A 23,982-nucleotide genomic window follows, 5' to 3' on the forward strand; every position below is an offset into this window, starting at 1 on the left:
GTTTTCAAAAGTCACAGAACACGGAAATGTAAATTATTAATTCTGATTGGTTACATGGATTCTAAGCCCCCTTCTAGCTCATCCCTAGCCCCCCTTTGCAGTGCGAAATTCTAGCTAAATATCGTGCAACCTTGTTTCTAACAAAGGTCACAGGCACCTTGCTAGCATCTAAGTTTCCTGTGCTATGTCTGTGGTTGAGTATAAGCGAGACATATGTGGTTAGCTGTAACTGAACTGTGTGCTAGCTTATTAGATGTGACCCACAGGTGAACTTGTGGTTTGACATTTTCCATTTCCTGGTTCTTCTTCTAACTAATACACGTATTACTCTTTATGCCTCACTGTTGTGTCCTACCTCACATTTATGACATACAGCATCCATATGTATTATTTATATTTTTCCTTATGGCCTGCTTCATTCCCCCCTGTTGAGACTCAATTTCCATTTGGACAAGGAGTCTCACCTTCCATGTTATTCCTTTATTTCAGCAAGCAAAGATCAAAACCATTGTATATTAGGATAGGTGAACAGTATAGCAGAGCAACACTTTGAACTGACACTTATCAAGATAGAGATAGATAGCGACAAGCAAAGAAAGCAAAAAGTATTCCATGAGTTAGACTTCATCCTCCTCAGGCACTCTCTCTAAGCCCCACGGTCCAAACTGCACATATATTCCACCATCCAGATCCCTTCTTTCCCTTGGAATCCCAGGTGTGTATCCATTCTCCAAAAATCCCTCAAGCATAATCAGTTCCTTTTCAATCCTTATCTCTTTCATTGATCTCACAGCCAATTGCCTCATTAAGGGAATTACACACGGGATGAAGGCTAACCCCGCTACTCCACGGAGCAATAGGAACAGCACTTGCTTGACCCATGCGGTTCCTGGTAACCATGAGAACCATTGGTCAGTTCCCTGGAGTCTCTGGCTAATCCTGGACGCTCTGTCTTGCAGATCCTTTGCCACTTCTCTGACCATTCCTGATTTATTCATGTAAAAGCAGCATTCTTCTCCTAAAAAGAGACACAAGCCACCTTTTTCAGCTGTCAGGAGGTCTAGGGCCCGCCTGTTCTGCAAGACTACTGCTGCCAAGGAATCTATTTGGTCTTGTACTTCGACCAAGGTCCCAGCAATCTGAGTTAGACTTTGTTGAAATTCCTCAGAAAGCTGTTTAAACTGGGTTGTAGAATGGGCTAAGCCTCCCACACCTGTTCCAACTGCAGTGCCTATTCCTCAGGTAGGTAACAAGGGTATCACTAGAGGTACTCTTTTTTGCACATGTCCTATGAGAGGAACAGGGAGGGCTTGTTCCCCATTAACAACACCCATCTTTGGGAAGAGGTGTACCAGAGTACAAGTTCCAGTCTAAGTAGTAGGCAAACATACATACACATTTTCTCCACACAAGAAAAAGACTCCATCCTCTTCCAAACACACTGCCATACTCATGGAAAAGGCATGAAATCTATGATTATACTCATTGCTCCAAACCTGGTTTTAGTCTAGGAATAACATGCTTAGGTTTAGGAGCTGGGGTTGGCCTGGGGTGCACTCCCCACTGGGAAATAAGACCAGGAGTGGGTTTGCTCCGGTCCCTCTTTGCCGAGTATCTCCAGTGGCCCCAAAGCCTGGGCTTTACTTGTCCCTTCAGGTTCTTCAACAGCCCCTGAGCCTTCCTCTAGGGTGAAAGGAACTGTCTGACCATTCTCACAACATTTGGGACTACCATCCATGGCTTTCTTACCCAATAGGCCACTTGTAAATAGTATCCATAGCCATAGGAGATTCATGGTTGACAACCTAAAATAGGTCAATGTCATTTTCTATTATTTCTATTCCACACTCACAGTCACAACAAGGGGAATAATTACAATTACAAGGTTACCACGCCCGGAGGATGGAGGGGATTAGGTGGAATTTGGGAAAGGACAGTATCAGTATTGGATGAATCACAAAGCCTAGTCTTATTTGCTAAATTTAGTATCACAATCCCAAGACTCCCAACAGACTCCAAAGAACCCACTCCCAGGGTGTTTCAAACATAAGTGTCCACAGAAGATACACACTTTCCTTGGTCACACTTAGTGATTTTAGGTGCAACACTTGTTACTTTGGGTGTGGGGTGATTCCAGAAGAAAAGGTTTCCAATGCAGCAGGTTACAATCAAAATAATTAAGATCACTAATGCCAGACACATTACACCTATGACTATATATTGTCGGACTACCATTTCTCGAGATAGGTCCAACCTACACCACACAAACCATCCCTAACACATTAACAATTGTTTTTCTCCTTGTTTTCAGCCGTACGTAGAGGGTCAGCTTCCGGAGTGACACCAGTAGGGCCCCTTCTGCCCCGTATGTTGCCTGCCCATTGCCGGTAGGGCAGTTATAGGGGGCGCTTCTTCAAGTGTAGCACTAGAGGACGGGTCTCGTCCTGCTCTGCCTCCCAACAGTCATCAGCTGCGGGCTTAACTCCAGTGAATCCAAGACTTGGATTCTAACACTTTTACTTCTAGGGGAGAACACATGACCACAATATACGGGCCTTTCCCTCTAGGTTTCAAGTTTTCCCCTTTCCAGTGTTTTCCCCATACTTTGTCTCCCACTTGGATATTATGACTGGGAGCAGAAATGGTGGGCTTAGGGACACACAATAGTGTTGGATTTCTTGTATTTGCTTATTTAACTCTCCCACCATTTGACTCACCCATGAAGTCCCTATTTGACTTAAGTTCCCTACATGATTTTTCAAATTAGTACTTATGAGGGGGAGGTCTTCCAAACATCATTTCATAAGGAGATAGCCTAATTCCCTTTTGAAGGGTGCATCTCACAGACCAAAGTGCTAGTGGCAATGCATCCGCCCATTTAAGGCGAGTTTCAAGGCACACCTTAGTCACCTTTTCCTCTATTCTGCCTTGAGTAAGATTCTAGCCACTTCTCATGCATGCTTTGTCTTGGTAAGGAAACATTCAGGCCACCCAGTATAATTACACACCATAACTAGCATTGCTTTATATAGTCCACATTTTGGCATTTCTGTAAAATCAACAACTAAAGAATCCATGGGGTGATATCCCTTAGGCTGGCTTCCTGGTGGAAGAGTAGGTCCTTGTTTTGGATTAACCTGGGCACAGGTATTACTGTACATCTCTTGGTTGCATGGGCACACAGCAAGTGAAGGCGATTAATGTACACAATATGACGGAGGGCTTCAGTTAGTGCACTCTTCCCCATGTAAGTAGTTAACTGAGCTTCTTTTACTACTGGCCAGGTTAAATTCTCAGGGACAAAAATCCTTCCATCTGGGAGTATGTACCACTCTCCCTGTTTGTGTCCTTGCAAGTCTACACTTGCCTGTAATTCCTCAGCTTTGGAATATTTAGGGCTCAGTCCTCTTGGCATTTCTAATGGTACACAAGCTGTCACGTCCGGGTAGGGTTGGCTATCTCGAGTTGCTGATAACATTGCTTCTTTGTCAGCTGCTGTATTTCCTCGGGCTACATCTTGTCCCTTTTGATGTCCTTTACAGTGCATGACGCTACTCTTTTAGGTCCCCACACAGCTTTGATGAGTCTTTCAATCAAAAGAGGATGTTTAATTTCTCTTCCTGCTCCTGTCAAGAGTCCTCTCTCTCTATAGAGTGCAGCATGTACATGTAATGTGAGGAATGCATATTCAGAATCTGTCCAAAGTCAATTTATTAGCTTCCTCTATCAGGAGAGCTGTGGCTGCCAGAATTTTTAGACATTGTGGCCACCCTTTTGAAACTGCATCAAGTTGTGTTGACAAATAAGCTATGGGCTGTTGCCAACTTCCCTTTTCTTGAGTCAGGATTCCAATAGCCACATTACTCTTTGAGTCCACATACAAATTAAAAGGTTTCTCCAGATTGGGAAGTCCTGTGACAGGAGCTTGAGATAAAGCTGATTTTAAAGTCTCAAAACAAAACGCTCCTTTTCTCCCCCCTTTGTGGACTCATAGAGTGGTTTGGCTAGCAGGGCAAAATTCAGTATGCAATGGGGCGAGGGTAGCTTCTCTGCCGGAGACGAATAGGCACTGCCAGAGGCTTTACCTGGATGACTAGTGGTGCATGCTGGGCTGCATAACCTGAGGATTATCTTCTGCCCATACTTGGAACACTCCAAATTCCTGCCACGTATCGGGGACTTGAACCTCTTGGGCCACCATTATTTGCCACATCTCATCTGGAAGGTACTTCATTACAAGTGCCATTCTGTCTTCTTCAAATGACAATGTCTCTCCCATTTTTCACAGCAGGTCTCACCCCAGCAAAGGAATGGGACACTCAGGCATATATAAGAATTGACATTCAATGTCCCATCCATTTAGGGAACATCTCAGGGGCTTCAAAAAAGAATGACGATGAACGGAGCCATCAACTCCTTGCACATTTATGACATCAGTAGAAAAGGGAGCCAATAACTTAGTAACTACAGATCTAGATGCCCCTGTATCTACTAGAAAGGTCACATTATTGTCCCCTATCTTCATTCGGACCAAGGGTTCAGGGGGGGGGCTTGACTTAACTCTGGTCCCCTTCAGTTTTCAGTCCATTGTTCAGCTGCTGCCAACCCTACGGCCTCAACTTTTTCTTGAAATTGGCCTCAGCCTCTATTTTCTCTTTTTTTCTTTTCTTTTCCCCACTTCTGGGTAAAGAACCTCTTCCTGTAGCCATTCCTTTGTCTGTATTCACAAACAAATTGCTTAGTAAAGAGCAACAAAGGAATCCTCACCAAACTCTGGTTGAGTTTGTTTGCACATAAATCTTCACTCAAAACAATATACAGTAACTCATTTATAATCCCAAACTTTTTCTCAACTTCTTCATTTTAAACAAGGGTTGAATTACAATTCCTTCAATTCTCTTAGGTATTGTTTTCTATCAGTGTGTCCCACACACAGGCATAAAAACATTAAAAAAATAAAAATAAAATGACAACAAAACGCAACACCAGCAAAATAAATAAAATAAACAAGATTAATAAGATATTGTGAGTTACTGAAATAGTTTTGTATCAAACTGTAATATCAACTCTTCGCTCTTAATATAAATTTAGTCAAATTCCAATTTAATCAGATTCCATTCAGATAGAAACAAATTTCCATTAAGTAGGTTAAAACATTAAATTTCACATCCATCCCAGCTTCCTCAAACCAGAATTCTAAACCGGGAAAAAAAATAGTTTAAAAGATTAGACCCCCCTTTTCCTTTCTGTCTTTCTCGCTCTTAAAGCAACACAACCAGCAAAGGTGAGAAGACAGAAAAAGAAGAATTACAGAAAAATCTCACCACTAACAAAATAGTTTTCTCTTCTTCACATGCATTTCCATGAATTCTCTCACACATCTTCCATGAGACTTTTCATTTTTAATAAACAAACAAAAGAAATTCTGCAGTTTACTGCTTCTTTCACAGTCTGTGGTGGGGGAGAAACTCTCTCTCTCACACACACAGAGGATTATCATATCCATACATTCATTTCCATTCAAACTGCTTGGATAAACAATTTCACATACAGATATTTCATTTCATACTTTCTTCTGACAAATCAATAACTAATATTATAATTACAAGGAGCTGTTCAGAAGCGAATGAGCTCCCTTGTTTGTTGGTTGTTTTTTTTAATAAGGCCTTTTTATTAATTATTATTAGACACAACACAGACACTTAATTATTATTATTAGACACAACACAGACACACAAACACTACCTCCACACTCCTCTAACAAAAATGGACTATATACTGCCTGGGATCCATCAGGCACATAAATTTCTTTTATTAACCTATATGTTTAGTGCTTGACATAGCCAATTTTTAAAACTTCCATATTTTGAGCAAAATGCACTAGTGCTTTTAATAGGATTTCTTGGTGAGTTCCTTGGGCTTTATTAGTGTCATTATCAACATCTGCGGGTTGAACTGGACTCACCACTGGCTGCTGGACTGGAACCACTGGTGGTGGGACTTGAGGCACAGGGTGATACACAGGGACATGGGGGAGGGGCGCATCTTCTTCATAGGGATTAGTTTTTGAAACAGGTATGGTTTCAATCTGACCCTTTTTTTCCTTGACATCTAGGATTTCTATTCATTCGTGCCACACAGACCTGCAGGAATTCTACTCAGCATTTGTGGAGCCATTCAGGATTCTCCTTTACTACTATTTGCCACTATTGATATTGATCTGGGTGACCATAATCTCCACTAAAACCTTTCTTGAAATTCTTCAGCATACATTGAAGAGGTGTCCGAGGGACACTTCCTCCACCACCCATTTTCTAAGACACTGCCACTGACCTGTGGTGCCGGACGTTCCAACGGTCACCAACAGGAACTGCAATGGCTTAACCACCCACACAACACTATCTCTAGGGTCACATTAGGACGCACTGATCCTGGACCCAGGGGGGTGATCAGGCCCCCTCTTCCACTCTTAGTGGGTCTATAGTCCCTACGTTTTACAACGAATGGGACTATTTCATCCACTTTTTTTTTTAAACGAGTGGGACTACCCTTTTTTTCAATATACTTGCCTGCAGGCGTCTTCTCCCTCAGACGTCAAGTTCTGGTTGTGGATGACTTATTTTGATTCCGTGCGGGTTCTTGGATCGGTCGGGTGTCCACCAGGCGCCCCCACAGAGTCCTCCGTCTCCTTTCGGAGAAATCGTCCGTGCCGGCTAAAGGAAGACAGGACGACCCCGGCTGGGCCCCAGGTGGTCCGTGCCGTCCTCAGCGAAATATCGCTCCAAGTCCCATCTGGGTCGCCAGAAAATGTTGCAGAATTAAGAGACTCAGACCTCGGAATCAAAAGAAGTTTGTTTTATTTTGCGCGCAAAAGGTTCAGATTAGAAAGCAAAGGCAATGTCTGAACAACTTTCCAGGAAACAAGCAGGTACATTTATAGTTTTCAAAAGTCACAGAACACGGAAATGTAAATTATTAATTCTGATTGGTTACATGGATTCTAAGCCCCCTTCTAGCTCATCCCTAGCCCCCCTTTGCAGTGCGAAATTCTAGCTAAATATCGTGCAACCTTGTTTCTAACAAAGGTCACAGGCACCTTGCTAGCATCTAAGTTTCCTGTGCTATGTCTGTGGTTGAGTATAAGCGAGACATATGTGGTTAGCTGTAACTGAACTGTGTGCTAGCTTATTAGATGTGACCCACAGGTGAACTTGTGGTTTGACATTTTCCATTTCCTGGTTCTTCTTCTAACTAATACACGTATTACTCTTTATGCCTCACTGTTGTGTCCTATCTCACATTTATGACATACAGCATCCATATGTATTATTTATATTTTTCCTTATGGCCTGCCTCAGAATAGTTTAGACAAATAAGTTTGATATCATCCAATTTGTAGCAGTTAAGCCTCCAGAACTATAAGAAGGGAGAAAGATGACTCAGGTGTCTTAGTTAAAAATACCATAGAATTCAATGACAATTCTGAGTAGGTACTTCTCATACTAAAATATGGAAGAAAAAATAATAGAGGCAAAGACAGATTTTATAAATCAGCATGCTTGGAACTTGCCCAAGAAACAAACTATCTTACTTTGGTCTCAGAAGTGCAATTTGTATTTATTTATTCAGCTACAGTATTTCAAGCCTATCTATGCAGAATAACTGCAAAAGCACATAAAGCAAAAATACGAATATAAAAAAGGCTGCAAAAACCATACAGCAATATTAAATCAGCATAATAAAATGTACAAGGAACAGCAGAGTAAAAACACATTGAGGGTGAAAAATAATCAGTGAAAACATACATCAGCAAGTCGAATCCAGAAGAAAGGAGAAACAGGGTTGTGCTGAAGATATGTAATTAATGTAAATACCAACAATTAATGTCAGGGAAAAATATCCCTCGGGAACTCTTATTCAGCGCTTTCTTTAGTTCTTTCACCAAAATGGTTCTTTTTGGGAGGGAGGGAGAGAGAGAAGTATTGAAGAAATAACAGCTCTTGAAGAAGTTGTTCTATGACTTGTAATAGGGGCTTTCAAATAACTTTTGACTCCTGATGACTACTTAGAAAGTCCCTGCAATTTTTTTGACAAAACTTTCATAAGTGATTTACTATGCCTTCTTGCTAGGGCTGAGAAAGAATGACTGCCCCAGAGGCACCAGCCTGTAATCCAGTGCCTTTAAAGTTTAAACCACTTACATGAAACTGGTTCTCTTATATTACACAATTTAAGAAAAAAACACCCGTCCATTATTTGCCCACAATGTGACTTGGAATGTTACCAGGCCAAAACATGATCCAGTCACATTGTACTTGAAAACAAAGTAAAATTAAGGTAACTTAAACATATCTTTCAGTTTCCTATCTCAGTATATTGATGCTTTTTTGCCAAAGTGCTACAATTATACTAACTGAAGATCTCTGACTTTGTCTGTGATATAGAAGGCTTTCTTATCCTAAATAAATTAAATTGGTATGTTTATGAAAATGAGTTTTTTCTAAATTTTCTAATACTGTATCTCGGTTTTGTCAACAGATATGCTTTTCCCTTTGTGAAACACAGGGATTTTTTTTGTCATAGAACGCCCAAAACGGAGTTCCGGCACCTATATTGGATGGAACCTTGTAGGGTAGGCAAGGCGGGTTGTATGACATGTGTGAGTTCTGGCACCTTTTTCTTTTACAAAAAAAGCACTGGTGAAACATCTCTACTTTCTACACTTAGAAAATAACGTAATTAGGGGAAAACAACATTTAAAAGGTTAAAAATCTTTTACAAAGTTTTAAAAATAATCCATTGGAGAAAGTAGCACAAACAATTTAAAAAGTTGTTTTATTTTTGACCTGGTGATGATAGAGAGTGCAATGTACAGCTGTTTGATCCATTAACATATACACATTTCAGAACATGAATCTTTTCTTGGTCTATTTATAGGAGATAAGTTACAGTAGCTTAGTGCAGTCAAGGATGTTTAGAAAACACAGGGGGGCGGAAACAATCCCAAATGCAAAACAACCACGATGTTCCCAACTAGTTATCAATAATAGATGAAGCTGCTAAGTGGGTGGGTGATTTGCCTACTAGCACAACAGTGCATTAAACAGGTATCTAAGAAATAACATCTGAAGTTGCACAAAAAGGGCAGGATACACAACAGGCAAACCTGATAACATGGTTTTAAAGAGTTATAATTGAAAACAAGGTCCTCAAATATAGGTCACACTGCAAGGAACAATGGCTTTAAAAATGCCGGGTCTGCTTTTAATGTCAGAACACAGGATTAAAGCAGCTCTTGGTACAATTGTATTATGTTCACAAGCAGGTTGCAGCTTTCCTAGCACTTGTTCACACAATGTGGGCATTGGGTTTGCCTTTAAGTAGTACTTAATTTCTAAAGAAACAATGTCAAGTATTTTATCACAATCTGCCAGAAGAGAACAGCATTAGTAAATGGAATCAGCTGGCATCCATTAATCTAGGCTAGAAAGGAAAAACCCTGCTTTCCACAAAGTTGTATTAAAATTAGAGTGTTTGAGAAAAGTTGTGCAAAAATTAGGATAGGGCTGTCACATTAAACAAATGGTAAGATAGAAAGAGCTTTGGGTATAAAAGTATTGGAGTATTCACATATGGTAGTGTAAGTGGGTACTATAATCAGGCACAACTAGATTTAAACTTGTGTGCATGCATCCATCACAGTAATGATTTATTTCCATTATTTATAAAAGAAACAAGAGACAGAAGAAGACTTGTAATTTTAGACCCACCTCCCTACAAAAAGAATAAAAGCTAGCAAAATAAAATCAGTCAGTTCAGTTCACATCCTCCAGCAATGCTGGACAGGGAAATAACTAAAATGGGTTAAAACCTTTCAGCAGAATAAGTAGCTATTTTTAAGAGTTAAATCAGTCTTCCCAAATCTGGTATCCTCCATATGCATTAGACCACAGCTTTTGACATCTCCAGCGATATCTAAAAAATCCTGGATCTCATGTTCTGGAAAAGGTGTTGTTGCAACTGCATTTTGTAGAAAAATGTAACTAAGTAAATATACCTGAAAACAAATCTTCAAAGACAATATAAAAATGTCTATAAACCACTGAAAGGGTTTCAATATTTTTCTGATTTACTTCCCTTTGTTCTGGCAAGGTCTGAACTGGGAATGCATTGGAGAAGACTCTTCCACTGGCAAATCCTCACTGAAATATTAGGGCAAAGCTTTTCTTCTCTATTATGGGTGGTTGCATAGTCAGCCAAATATTAAAGGCTGAATTTGGTGTTTTTATCCACATCCTGAGTCCTTCCCAAAAAAACTTGGGATAGGCAGATATTGTTTGATGGTGTAAAACTATCATCAGAGGAAGTAAGCTGTTCCAAGCAAAGCTGCCTTTTTCAATTGAGTGACAGTGATTTTGCAAATGTTATTTATATTTTGTGATTTTCTCCAGTTCTTTCTCTTCTGTTCTGCTGTCTCCAGGGACTTCAACACGGGTGTCAAATTCGATCATGTTATGTGAGGTATTTTGATGTATCAAAAAGTTTTTTGCCTTTGCGGAACCAGGGTGGGCATGGTCTGCGTGTGATGCATCCAGCCTGTAGGCCGCCAGTTTGACACCCCTGTACTACAACATCCACTCTCTAGATTTATCTATATATCAACAATTGTTAAGTCTGTGGCAGGTGCTTGTCTGTCTCAGTTCTAAAGTCCCAAAATAATGTATCTTTTTCAATTTCTAATACTTTGTCTAATTATGGTCTCATCAGCTCTGGCTTGGAGGCAAATTATAATATTCCAATGCACCATTGTTGACACCATTTGCCATGCTGTTCTTTATAGTCAGTCTGTGATATTCAAATAGCTAACTAGATGGTCTTGGTAGAGGTGGTATTGCTTTCTGTTACTGTCTTCTCAATTCTGGTTTTGAATGCATTAAGGCTTGGTCTTCTGCAATCAGAATTAGCCCGTTTCTTTCTTCAAATTTCTTGCTCTTAGCCATTGTCAGATCTTGTTATTATCTGTTCTGTTTGCTATGTTTAAAATGTACTAACCATGTAATACTTTTCCTTGGCATGTCTATTTTCTAAACTTCATTTCTTTTTTCTTGTAGGCCAATTTGGTCTCTCCAAGTACTCAGTTAGCTTTCATGGTATACTAGCTTTCACACACCTTCAGATATTTTTCCAATGCCCTTTTTTCTTCTTCAACTTTGTGATGTACTTGCAACACTCTATGCCACCTTCATGCTCCTTGGAAAATAGAGTATGTCAACTTCACTGTGTAAATGAAGGGCATGCTTCACTGCCATTATTTTTCTAGTTTTCCTGTTCAGGGCTTTTGGTTTGCTGAGTCCAAATTCACTATTTCAGCTCTGTATCTAATGTCTGGAATTGTACACCTGTTAATTACATTGATGATATTTCCACCGAGTTTGGACTTTAAGAACTTTTTCACTCTCATGATGCCGCTTGGGGTGTGTGTGAAAGCCCTAATAAGCAGGCATATACATAGAATGAAGGCTACTGCTAAGCTTGTAAGCCGCCCTGAGTCTTCGGAGAAGGGCGGGATATAAATGGAATTAAAATAAAAAATAAATAAAATAAATAAAATGATGTATTCAGTTCAACTACTTCTTGACTTCAATGTGCTAGATGCTGTCAGCTTGATGGATGCCCAGGTATTTGTAGAGCTAGTCTTCATCCATACTCTTTGATTTTTCCCCCATAGGGCATTTTGATTCCTACAGTTTTCACTAATTTTCCTGATGTTGATGAAGTTAGCATATTTGTACACTCAATTGCAATATCTTAGCTGTGTGTGTGTGTGTGTTTACTCTTCAAAGAACTTCAAGGCATTGTTTACCTTAAAGAATCTTTAATACAATAGCATAGCTTCAGCACATACATGGTTGAAGCTGAAATCTGAATTCCCCTCCCCTAAACACATAGTATCAAATCACAATTCACTCCCCTAATATACAGTCATAATTCACATTCTCCAATTAGTTTGAAATGCAAGCTTTCCCTCCCGTTCTCCAACCCATTTCGTTATCATCTCTTATTTCAAAACAGCCTTGAAAAATGCTCTACTGCTATGTTATTATGTCTAACTAATCCCCATACACTAATCCCAACATCATCTAATTCTAACTCTAAAAGTAACACACAGGTTAAAGAGAAAATGGCTGCATCTTCATATATTGTCAAAGCAAGAACATCCAATGTTAGCAGCATTGACATCAGGTCAAAGTAGTGTGGCTGGCTCAGGAATTCTGGGAGTTGAAGTCCACAAGTCATAAAAGAGCCAAGGTTGCCTACCCCTGGGTTAGGTTGAGAGACAGTAACTGGCCCAAAGTCATCCAGCTGATTTTCATGCCTAAGTGAGACCTAGAACTGACAGTCTCCTGATTTCTAGGCTAGCACCTTAACCACTGCAATGGCTTTTTTCTTCCAAATCATACCCATATTTATCTGCATCTTTTTTTCCAACATAAGGAAATTAGATGGCTGCACCTTCAAATGAAAGACACATGAAAATGAATTGTTCTTTTCACCATATAAATGATGCCATGGAAAGGGAGTTGGATGGTTGTAACCACAGTATTTTTACCAAGGGATCCCAAACACACTTAGACATTGAAGGAGGAGAGTTGTGTTAGTCTATGGTAGCAAAAAACCCCAAAGGAATCTGGTAGTATCTTTTCCGAACTAATACATTTTGTTTTAAAATATGGAGCTGTAGCTCTTAAAAATTTATACCATAAAACATTTGCAAATGGTGCTATGTGACTTCTGATATTATTATTTTTTGGATATACTTAGAGTCATCTTCTGGCAGCATTATTTTCAGGCTCACTGAAAATAGGATCCTAGCTTAGTCTATGGTTCCTGTAAGAGTACATCACATTCCCAGATTTTCCATTATTAAATTAATGCTAGATAAACACACACACACAGACACACACACACTACTCTTGCCTGCCAAAGTAGCTTTCTCACCACTGAACAATGGCAACTCACACCCCCCCCACAAACACTTCTGGGATAGGAAGCTGGCTTGCCGGTTATGAATGAGTGCTGCTTCACTTTTCCTAAGAATTAGCCACTAGATCATGCCACGGATGAATAATCTCAGTGGAGTCAGATAATCCTCAAGGACGGCAAGATTAAGTAGACAGCTGTGACATCACCACAAATATGATTTACTAAGTCTTATAAAATTCTAATGTGATCATAAAGCATTCCAGTAGCAACTACAAACCAAACAGATGTTCAGATAACAAGCAGTTTGTTCAGGTTTAGTTTTGGATGGAGCAGTTTCTCTGTCAGAACTGGTGCACAATTTGGACTTTCTCCTATATTTACAACTTCTGCTTGAAGAGCATTTTGGCAGACCATCTTTGGCATCAGTTGCACATTTTCCTGGCTCCTCTGCCTTAGTAACCTGTTGTTTGGATTATTACAATGTGGCTTTACCTTGGAAGACCACTTGGGAGTGACAACTAATTTAGAATGTGACAATATAAGAAGTTATGGATGCACCTTGACATGTTAATGAATGTGATGGAATGTATACCTGGCCCTGAAAATGGGGGAAGGATGAACAAGCTGTTAAGCTAAGGTGTTTCAAAAAATATTATTTAATCCTGGGAAAGAAGATGGCATGGAAAAGGAAGTCTGGCAGGCATTCAAGATTTCATTACTATACCTAAAACAAAGAGATTCCTGAGACTTCTGCTACTCCTGCCTCTTAATCCTGCCTCTTCTGAAACCTCTACATATGAGCTGCACTGGTTACCAGTTGGTTCCCAAGTACAGTTCAAGGTATTGATGGTCACCGTTAATGCCTTTTGTGTCTTAAGCCTGATTATTTGCAGGACTTCTCTCCAATTGTCACTGGTCATCCTATAAGGTCTGACAAGGTCAGCATGCTACAAGTCCCGCTCAGTTAAGGGCTTTCCTCTTATGGGCGTCTAGAAATGTATCTATTCTGTCATTCCTATTGTTTGGAACAAGATTACTCCCAAGGTGACTCCAACAGTGTAGTTCTTCAGGTCCACCACAAAGATCTAGCTCTTTGGGCTGATACTTGGATTCTTCTTTTATTGTTATACTGAATTTTAAATTTTCCTTGTATACTTCCTTGAGACATCTGACAAATCCAGTCAATCTCAGCTGCAAAATCCAGAGAACCTCTAGGTGTCAGGAAAATGAGATTTTTTTTAAAAAAAAACTCTCATTCCTATATAACAGATCTGCAGCATGGGTCTAACAGCCCTATATATAAGATACAGAACATAATTGCTGGTCACAATCCTTATATACAAGGCTACAGGGTTTGGATACCCAGAAGCTGGGTATCTGCTATGACAGCTGCTATGTTTCTGCATTTAAAACTGTAGCATATTTTTTCATCATTTATGCTAGAACTACTGAACTATATACTGCAACCTTTCAGGAAGAGCTGCATAAAATCAAGCACTTGGCTTAATTAATGTCACCATCTTACTGCTCCTAAAGCAATTTTTATGGTCTCTAGCTATGCCACAAATCAGTTTCATTTTGCCAGATCTGATTTTTCTATACTGGACCAATTAAAGCATTATTTTAGCCTGTTCTTTTATTCTCAGCTATGTAACTAACCAGGTCTCAATTTTCAATCTTCAAATCTTTTTCAGAGATTCATTGATAGAAGAAGGCCATACAGTGCAGCACAGCCAGTAAGAATGCCTTAAAGTTCCTTGCCTTATTGTGGGGAGTCTTGATACCCTCACAGTTCAGGGCCTGACACTTACGAATCAACTAAGTCCATCCGAAAATCAGCTAGTTCCTTGCCAAGTGAGAACCAAGATGATAGCAGCAGCTTTTGCAGGAATGTATTCCTTGATTAGCCAAGATCTTAGAATCAACTCAATTTTATTACTCCCCAAGTAGCTTGAAGGTTTTTTTTAATTAGAATCTTGTACATGAGAGCCTAACTTATTATGAAATTTTATTTTCTTGGCTTTTTCCCATTATATCATCACTCTTTTCTGTCTTCCTCTATTCATTCCATGTGCTACCTGGGTCTTCTTCTTGTACCAACAGAACATTACTTAAGTCTTGAAAAAGCCATTTCCTCAACCCTCATACTACGGAGCTGAACACAATTGGAACAATTCAGATTTCCTATTAAAAGGAGAAAAACCCTAGACTTTTATTAGTGTAGATTGATCCAAACTTTCTTTGTCACAGCCAGCTAAATCCAAAGCCAGGAGCGAAATTCCCCCCACTGTTATTTACCCAGTAAACTGTTAAGAAGGTGGTCTGATTTCATTTAGGAAATTTGCTTTTCTGTGTGGCAAGAAACATTCATTGCAGGGAAAGATAAATCAATGTAGGAATTCAGGAGGTTAAAAATAATTAAAAAGTCCCACAAAAAAGAAAAATAGATGTTGTAGTCACAGAACTCGATGGATAATAGCCAAGACTGATCCATCATATTCTACATGATCTGGGGCTTGTGCTTCTGCATTCCATTCAAAATATTTTCACATGGATTTTTCCATTAAAAAAACATAAAACAACTGGATTTAGATCAAGGCCTCTCTCAAGCAGAACAAAAATGATATAAATAAAGTGATGAATGAACAAGTTTCATTCCAAAAGAAACCTCTTATTATGCAGCTTTGTAATAACTGACTAGCAAAAGGACAATTTATGGACTTTCTCCACCACCGATTTGAAATGGTACTCTCCGGTCCTTGAATTGACAGAAAAGCTATCCCCCATATGCCAACTCCATTACTAATTTCTGCTCTTTGTTTTTTGTTGTTTCCAGTCACTTCCAGTCATTGGATTTCCCTCCAAGATAATAGTGACAAATAATCTTTAATACACCTACCTAGAGGCTACCTGTGCATCATGATAGCCAGGAAAATGTATCACCTTTAAAGCCAGAAAGTTAAGGATAACCTATGCTTGCCTCTCTTATAGGCTAGAGACTAAATTAAGACAGCATCATGTGAACTTGGGGGAGAAAAAAGAATTTGCCTGGGCATGTTTGCCCCATGTTTGCTGTGGAAGTGAAGAAAAGTCCCATAGGACAGTTTCAAATGTGGAACTTGAAAGAAATTGTCTCTTGAGGATTTTTAGCACCCTTCAAAAGTTACAGTTCTTAAGACTTGTTTTTTGACACAGTCTTGACTGCTAAAGCGTTGTAAAAAGGATCGTTTTGAATTAACAATTATTTAGTCCCTTCTGTGCTGTCTGAGTTTGGTAGTTCACTTGCAGACATTTTATTACCTAGTTAAATAATATCATCAGTGCAGGTGAATGTGGGGTTCGCTGCCAATTATATACAGTAGTTTGCCCTCAAATTTTGTTAGGGGTATAGTTTCCTTCTTGGTGGTTTCCTTGATTGGGTATTGTTTTCTACCTGTTGATCCTGGCTTATCTAAATGTTGGCTGCTGGAAGGGATATATTCTATTTTTTCATTTCCTTCCTAGGTTTTTTTAATATCTCCTTTAAATGGTGTATAAATGTGGTTTATTTCTATGTTTCTAGATACTTCTGTAAGGATCCCAGGCATAACTATATATGGATGCTGACTATTCCTTGCTAAATATTAACTGTTTGTAACTGCAGACTAGGGAAGACTGTTATCTTGCACTTACTTGTGCATGAAAGGCAGCAGCAATCATAAACTAGCTGCAGATTCAGTGTTCAGAAGAAAAATCTGGTAGCTTTCCACTGTAATACACTGTTTAAGCTTAAGATAGGGGAGATGAACTCTTTATAGCAAATAACACATATGTTCAGTTTCCCAACATTAGAAATATTGGATTCTCAGAAACAAGGTTATTTTTAATTCAAACTACTTATAATTCCATGGTTTACAGATTACGGCTTTTGAGAATGCAGAGAACAATTAATATCTACTGCATACAGAGTCTTGCTTTGGCATCTACATTTCCATATCAGTTGTTTTGAAACTAAAAAAAAAACAACCTAGGAAGCATCTCATTCAGGAGAGACCTGTCTGATCATGGAAACTTGGAGTTACGATCCATAATTTCCTTCCTTCCGGAGCCAGCTATTGCAGTGGAACAGAGAACAGGATACCTTGAGGGCTGGCAATAACAGCAAGATTTTCAGCACTATGCATCTGTCCAAAAAAGGCAGAGTTTAGAAGCATCTTAAGAGTATTCGTAAGAATTTGCCCTTTATGTATTGAAACTGTAAAGTGATCTTGACATCTGGCCCTACTAAGTCAGAAGATAAAATATTGTATATCTCAAGGATCTTATTTTCCATTCTGCATTCCCCTCAGTAGCCATTTCTTGCAGAAGGCATATTGCTAAACGATTCCAATGTTTGATCAATTTGCAAGAATCTGAAGATGTTTGAAAACAGTATTAAGTTTTAGTGTTAGAGCCATCCACCTTTTGCCACTCAATCGCAGTAGGGCTAACAGATCTGGGCTCTTTATTACTGGCTGCCATCTTGTTATCCAGACTTTTGCAGCCAAGAACTGGTAGCTCTAGAAACCTAGATGCCACATTTCCATGGGCCATTTCTGCTTTATCTGTTCCATCTGTTGTATTTGGCTCAGCTTGCACTTGGTTAGAAATAATTGTATGTTAATTAAGGTACTGTTTCTTGATAGAGAGAACTTAGACAACTTGGAAATGGTACAGGTGAGTGCTGGATCAGGTACATTTCTGTCCCAAGGAATTAATTTACTAAATAGTTAAAAGGCTCTTATGATACCTCCACGTCTCCAATACCTAGCCTTAAGCTGTGTACTGCATCTTTATCTTTAATGTGCTGTGATGTCCTGTGTTCCACATCAGGTATGAGGGATGAATCACTCTCCATATGAAGAGAAGGACGAGGGGGGACCTGATAGCAGTGTTCCAATATCTCAGGAGTTGCCACAAAGAAGAGGGAGTCAAGCTATTCCCCAAAGCACCTCAAGGCAGGACAAGAAGCAATGGATGGAAACTAATCAAGGAGAGAAGCAAACTAGAACTAAGAAGAAATTTCCTGACAGAACAATTAACCAGTGTTACAACGTGCCTCCAGAAGTTGTGGACGTTTCTAAGAAGAGATTGGACAACCATTTGACTGAGATGTATAGGGTTACCTGCCTAAGCAGGGGGTTGGACTAACAGACCTCCAAGGTCCCTTCCAACTCTGCTATTTTGTATCAACAAAATCACCTGCTTGTGGAGGATATGGCATATTTTGCTTTTGCTGGAGGCATTTGTTTTGCCCTTGAGTTTCCTCAGGCAGAAAAACATAAACAGGAAGGCACATTGGAGGAGGAACTTCTGTGAAAAGTTATTGTTATAATTCCCGCTAAGGATTCAAGTGGCTGAGTGTCAGCCAGGGACCAATTCCATGTGACATGAGATGCAATCAAGAAATAGGTTTTTAAAATTGAAGCATGCTGGGAGAGAGTGTCTGTGGAAGGGGGGGTGTTGCCTAATTTTATCCTCTGTTTGGTGGAGTAAAGTTCAGAGCTTTTCTCAGCATACTAAGAATTTGATAACAGTCTCCTTCCTCTGTAACGGTATATCAGTCACTGAAAAATAAAGCACGGTTTCTAAATACTCCAGGCCTGCCACCCAGAAAAGCCCAACATTGAGAATTAAAAGGAAGTCGCACCATGATAGGAAGGGGAGGGAATAAGGAAAATTATTTTGATAAAGGTATGAAAGATCTGGTGCCAAATTGGTGGTGGTGGAGCGAAACATATTTTAAGTCCACAAGAGACAGATAATATTTGGAAGCAAATCAGACAGACATCTCCCTAATTTACTGAACTATAGGCAGTCTTTGTTAACAGTAATTGGGACCATCAACTTCATTGCTAAGCAATGAGGATGTAAAGCACAATGTTATGTGCCCATGCCAACTTATGATGCCAGTTCTGGCAGTTCCAGTTGATGAATCCTGCAGAGCCATTAGGCACAATGTCACATGACTGCCATTGGCAATTTCCCAATTGACTTGACAGAAGCCAGCAGTGAAAGTCACAAATGTCAACCATGTGATTATAGGATGTCACAATTGTGAGCTGGTTACCAAGCACCAGAATCGCAATCACATGACTGCAGAGACACTATGACGTGGCAATTGCGAAGTAAATCTCATTCACTGCTTTTGTAACTTTGGTCACAGAATGAGTGGTCACTGAACAAGGACTACCTGTATTAAGAAGGAAGGGGAAGCACAGCACCATCAGACTTGCAAGATTCTATTACTGCCAATCTAAATATAAGTAGTTTTAGATTTCCTGTGAAGCTGATTTCTTGGTCTACTCGACCTACTGGAGCTGACAGAAAAAGATATAAGCTAATACAGTAGTCCTTGACTTACAACAGTTCGTTTAGTGACTGTTTGAAGTTACATTGGCACTGAAAAGTGACTTATGACAATTTTTCACACTTCTTTGCAGCATTTCCATGGTCACATGGCAAAACTCACTTAACTCTCGTTTAGCAACATAAATTTTGGGATGAGTTATGATTGTAAGTCGAGGATTACCTGTACATGTAAGAGAGATGTGTAATGGCCTCTTTTATATAGGTTAAGACAACAGCTTTGTTCAACCAGATGAACCACCGGGTATTTTATCCCATTTTACCCAGTAAAGAATGTTATAGAAAACTACTGTTTATGTGCATGCTCGAACATAAATACAGGTTCTCCTTTCTGGAAAAAAAGAAGGAAAGATCTGTGGCAGCAGGGGAAAAAATTAATTTAGTTTCATTGTGATCTGGAGGTAGGTAGGAGGTAAAAATAATTTCCTGTCCAGTGAACTTGACAGCTTCTCTGCAAGCCAATATAAAGAAAACATTTGTTCCGTTTTTGAATTACATGGGAGAAAGCTGGACTATTGTGTTCCTTCTTATCCTGCCCAAAATCACCAATGTGAGTGACATTATAACGCCACAATCAGAAAAGGGCATGTAATCATTCTACTGCTGATTTCAAGAACTGCTGCTTTGTTCTGAAATACTGTAATTCATTGAGAACTGTTAGCCCTAAGGCATTTGTTTAAGCTAAAGCCACAATTACACTTTCTGGAGAACTTTTGCACATTCCCAAATACTTTTCTGGACATTATATATACCTATATACACACCAACCTACCTAGAGGGGATCAGCCAGATTTCATTAAGGTTTAGGGAGGTCTATGCCACAATTCCGAGAACACCTATGCAAAATGAAAATTAGTTATAATTTTAATTTAATTATTATATAAGGAAGTAACTACTTTCTTAAGTTTGAGGCAACCCCCTGCCCCCCACCTCCCATCCTTGGCATTGGCTTCTGGTTAAAGGAAAGTGTAGGTCTGTGATTTTCGAGGAAGCCTCGGGAAAGATTAAGACACATGAAAAATCCTAGCCTTTGTAGCACAGACGTCCATGCGCAAATGTACTGTTTGTTATTGCTCATTGCCAATGTTAAACCCGGGTAAATTGTGGCTTAAGTGGATGCTTTCTTTTCCTTTCCCTTTTCTTGCCGCCAGACCGCTTATTTATTTTTTAAAAAGAGGCCATGTGGAAACGCGACTTCTCGTGACAAATGGACGCTGACCTTCTCCACCGTTCCTCAAAGAGGTAAAAGCGGCTCTCCCCTTCATCGCAGGCTACAGCATAAACCCAAGAGGCCTTGGTTTTCCCACATGGACACACACGTGTATAAATCTGCCACGAGGGCCGTGCTTGTCCCCTTTGTCGTCAAGCGAAGCCCAGCAGAGTCAAACGCCATCCCATCTCCGGAACAGGACGGACGCGCGTTGAGAAGACTTGAAAATGCGCACGCCGCAGACACACGTGTCTCTCCCCCCTCCACCTGCAGCGCTGCATGCGAAGAAAAGCGTCCCAACACCCTGGCAGTCGAGACGCGCGGGCAGCCCCGCCCTTGCCCTCCCTTCCCTTCCCGCCAGTCTCCTGCCTGTAAGCTGAGCTCAGCCGGGATGTCGGGAAGGCGTGGACGTGAAGCTTCCGCGAGGGGCGAAGGGTGGGCAGAAGCGGGGTGTGGCGCCTGTTTGGAAGGGTTCTTGAACTCTTGGAGCATCCCAGTGGTGGGAAAGAGGGTGACAAACATTTTAAAAGAAACCCTGGAAATTGGAGCTGCAGAGCATTCTTGTTTTCTTTTCCCTGGCCTCCCACGTGTCACGGGATGAGTCTCAGCCGTTTTAGACCTGTTTTGTTTGTTTAGAAAATGCGGCCGCCACCTCTTTCCATCTGCATTGGGCATCTGATTGAAATACACAGGGAGTAATATAGATCTCTTCCCCTCAAGATCAAGGCGCTATTAATTTTATTTATTTTTAGTGAATAGCGCCCCCCCCATATGAGACTGGGTTGCTTAAGTAGCAGATGGTAGTGGGGAACAAAATGAATAATTGTCACCTAATAGCAAAGCTATAATGTTTGTAACTAGAAAATATGAAAGGTCACAAGAGGGTTTGGTGCTGATCCGCATAAATTGCATGACATATTTTAGAAATGATTGCCCAGATAATGTCTAGAGTCTAGACATTGCAAATCATTTTTTGGCATGGGCTGAATTCTAGCATTTTCCTCCAGTGTAGCACACCAAAGGAGCTCAGTTTGGAGCATCTAGTGCCTCATTTCTCACCACCAAAATGGTATCAAGCTTCCACGGACACTGACACATCAGTTGCTCATATTCATTTTTTTTGCCAATGTTTTGTCATTTTATCCTGGGAACCAATATGAAAAGTATTGACTCTCTAGTGCGGGGGTGTCAAACTCGCAATGTCATGTGACATGTCACGATGTATTGCGACTTTTTTGCCATTGCCGGCAATGGGATGGGTGCGGTTTTGCTATGATGCGTCCGGTCCGTGGGCTGGCAGTTTGACACCCCTGTTCTAGTGATACCACTGGATCTGACCACTAGTGAGGACCAGTATTTATGTGTATGTGAAAAACAAACTTGAATTAACCCCTTGATGTCAACCAGTACAAACTTTATATGCCATACCCAGCATCAAATAATAATTTTGTCTGATGAAGAGGAGCTTGCTTGGTTTTCCCACATGGACCCTTAAGTGTATGGTAAGGTAAAGTTAGTGTATTAGGGAAAATATCAGCAATGTGGTTGTCATAAGCAGATTAGACACTTACCATATGCGCACACACAGACCTCTAATTATTTTTAACTATTGGGCTATCAGCATCACTGAGGTATCTGTTGAGAATTTAATCAGACCCAGTCTGACCAGCAAAAGGAAAGAAAAAAAGTTTTCCTGCTCCTGTACTGCTTTAAAAACATACAACCTGGCCTGTATCAAACCAGCAATTGACTCCAATTGCTACCATAATATCCGATATATTTATGTTTCAGGGTGCACATTCATCTCTCCTATCTTTCTGGTGCATTTTGTTCTTGTGATAGTTTTCTCTGACACTGATCGCTATAATTATTTCCTATTTTCTTCCTTTCCTCTCTTCCACTCAAAAGACCCCTAAGATAATTCAATCTGTGGAGTGGCTGCAGAAATTGAATACAAGATTTTGGTATAGCAGGAGACTGCTAAATGAAGAGATATGAAGTATAACACCTGCCTTTACACCTTGTTGATTGTATTATATACTTAAACAGAGTGGATGACCCTGCCATCTTATACAAAAAAGAAATAGTAGAGAATAAAAGGTGGGAGGAAGAAAAACATGTAAAAGGGAAAAATGTACAGTATATAACAATAGTATTTAGACTTATATACAGCTTCACAGCCCTCTCTAAGCGGTTTACAGAGTCGGCATATTGCCCCCAACAATCTGGGTCCTCATTTTGCTGACCTTGGAAGGATGGAAGGCTGAGTCATCCTTCAGCAGGTGAGACTCCAACTGCTGACAGCCAGCAGTCAGCAGAAGTAGCCTGCAGTACTACATTCTAACCACTGCACCACCACAGCTCCTAGGTCTAGGATTTTTCCCAGCACTGACAAGTGCAATTCAGTAATTTACCACCTTTAACATGTAAGTCTAAAAATCTCATCTTTTATATATTAGCAAACAATAAAGCTTCATCATTCAATCTTAATCAGCAAAAGTCCTTTAAAAATTATCAGAAATAATACATACGCTATATTAACCTTAAACAAATAAATCAATTTAATATTCCTTTCATTTACTTTACACTGTAACATCATTTTTTCTAAAAATACAAAACAATCTATTTTCCCCATCTTATATTAAACAAATCATTAAAGCTACATCATTCAAAGTTAATCAAAAAAGATTTCTGAGGTAGGTAAAATGAGGACCCAGATTGTTGGGGGCAATAAGCTGACTTTGTAATAATGCCGCTGGGGGGGGGGGCGGAAGACCTAATAAGCAGGCATATACATAGAATGAAGGCTATTGCTAAGCACTGCACCACCACAGCTCCTAGGTCTAGGTCTCTAGGATTTTTCCCAGCACTGACAAGTGCAATTCAGTAATTTACCACCTTTAACATGTAAGTCTAAAAATCTCATCTTTTATATATTAGCAAACAATAAAGCTTCATCATTCAATCTTAATCAGCAAAAGTCCTTTAAAAATTATCAGAAATAATACATACGCTATATTAACCTTAAACAAATAAATCAATTTAATATTCCTTTCATTTACTTTACACTGTAACATCATTTTTTCTAAAAATACAAAACAATCTATTTTCCCCATCTTATATTAAACAAATCATTAAAGCTACATCATTCAAAGTTAATCAAAAAAGATTTCCGAGGTAGGTAAAATGAGGACCCAGATTGTTGGGGGCAATAAGCTGACTTTGTAATAATGCCGCTGGGGGGGGGGGCGGAAGACCTAATAAGCAGGCATATACATAGAATGAAGGCTATTGCTAAGCACATTGGTTTGTGCTTTAAATTGTAAGCCCCCCTGAGTCTTCGGAGAAGGGCGGGATATAAATGGAAATAAAATAAATAAAATAAATAAATAAATTATGAG

This window comes from Vipera ursinii, assembly GCF_947247035.1.
Source record: "Vipera ursinii genome assembly, chromosome: 3".
Classification (NCBI taxonomy): domain Eukaryota; kingdom Metazoa; phylum Chordata; class Lepidosauria; order Squamata; family Viperidae; genus Vipera; species Vipera ursinii.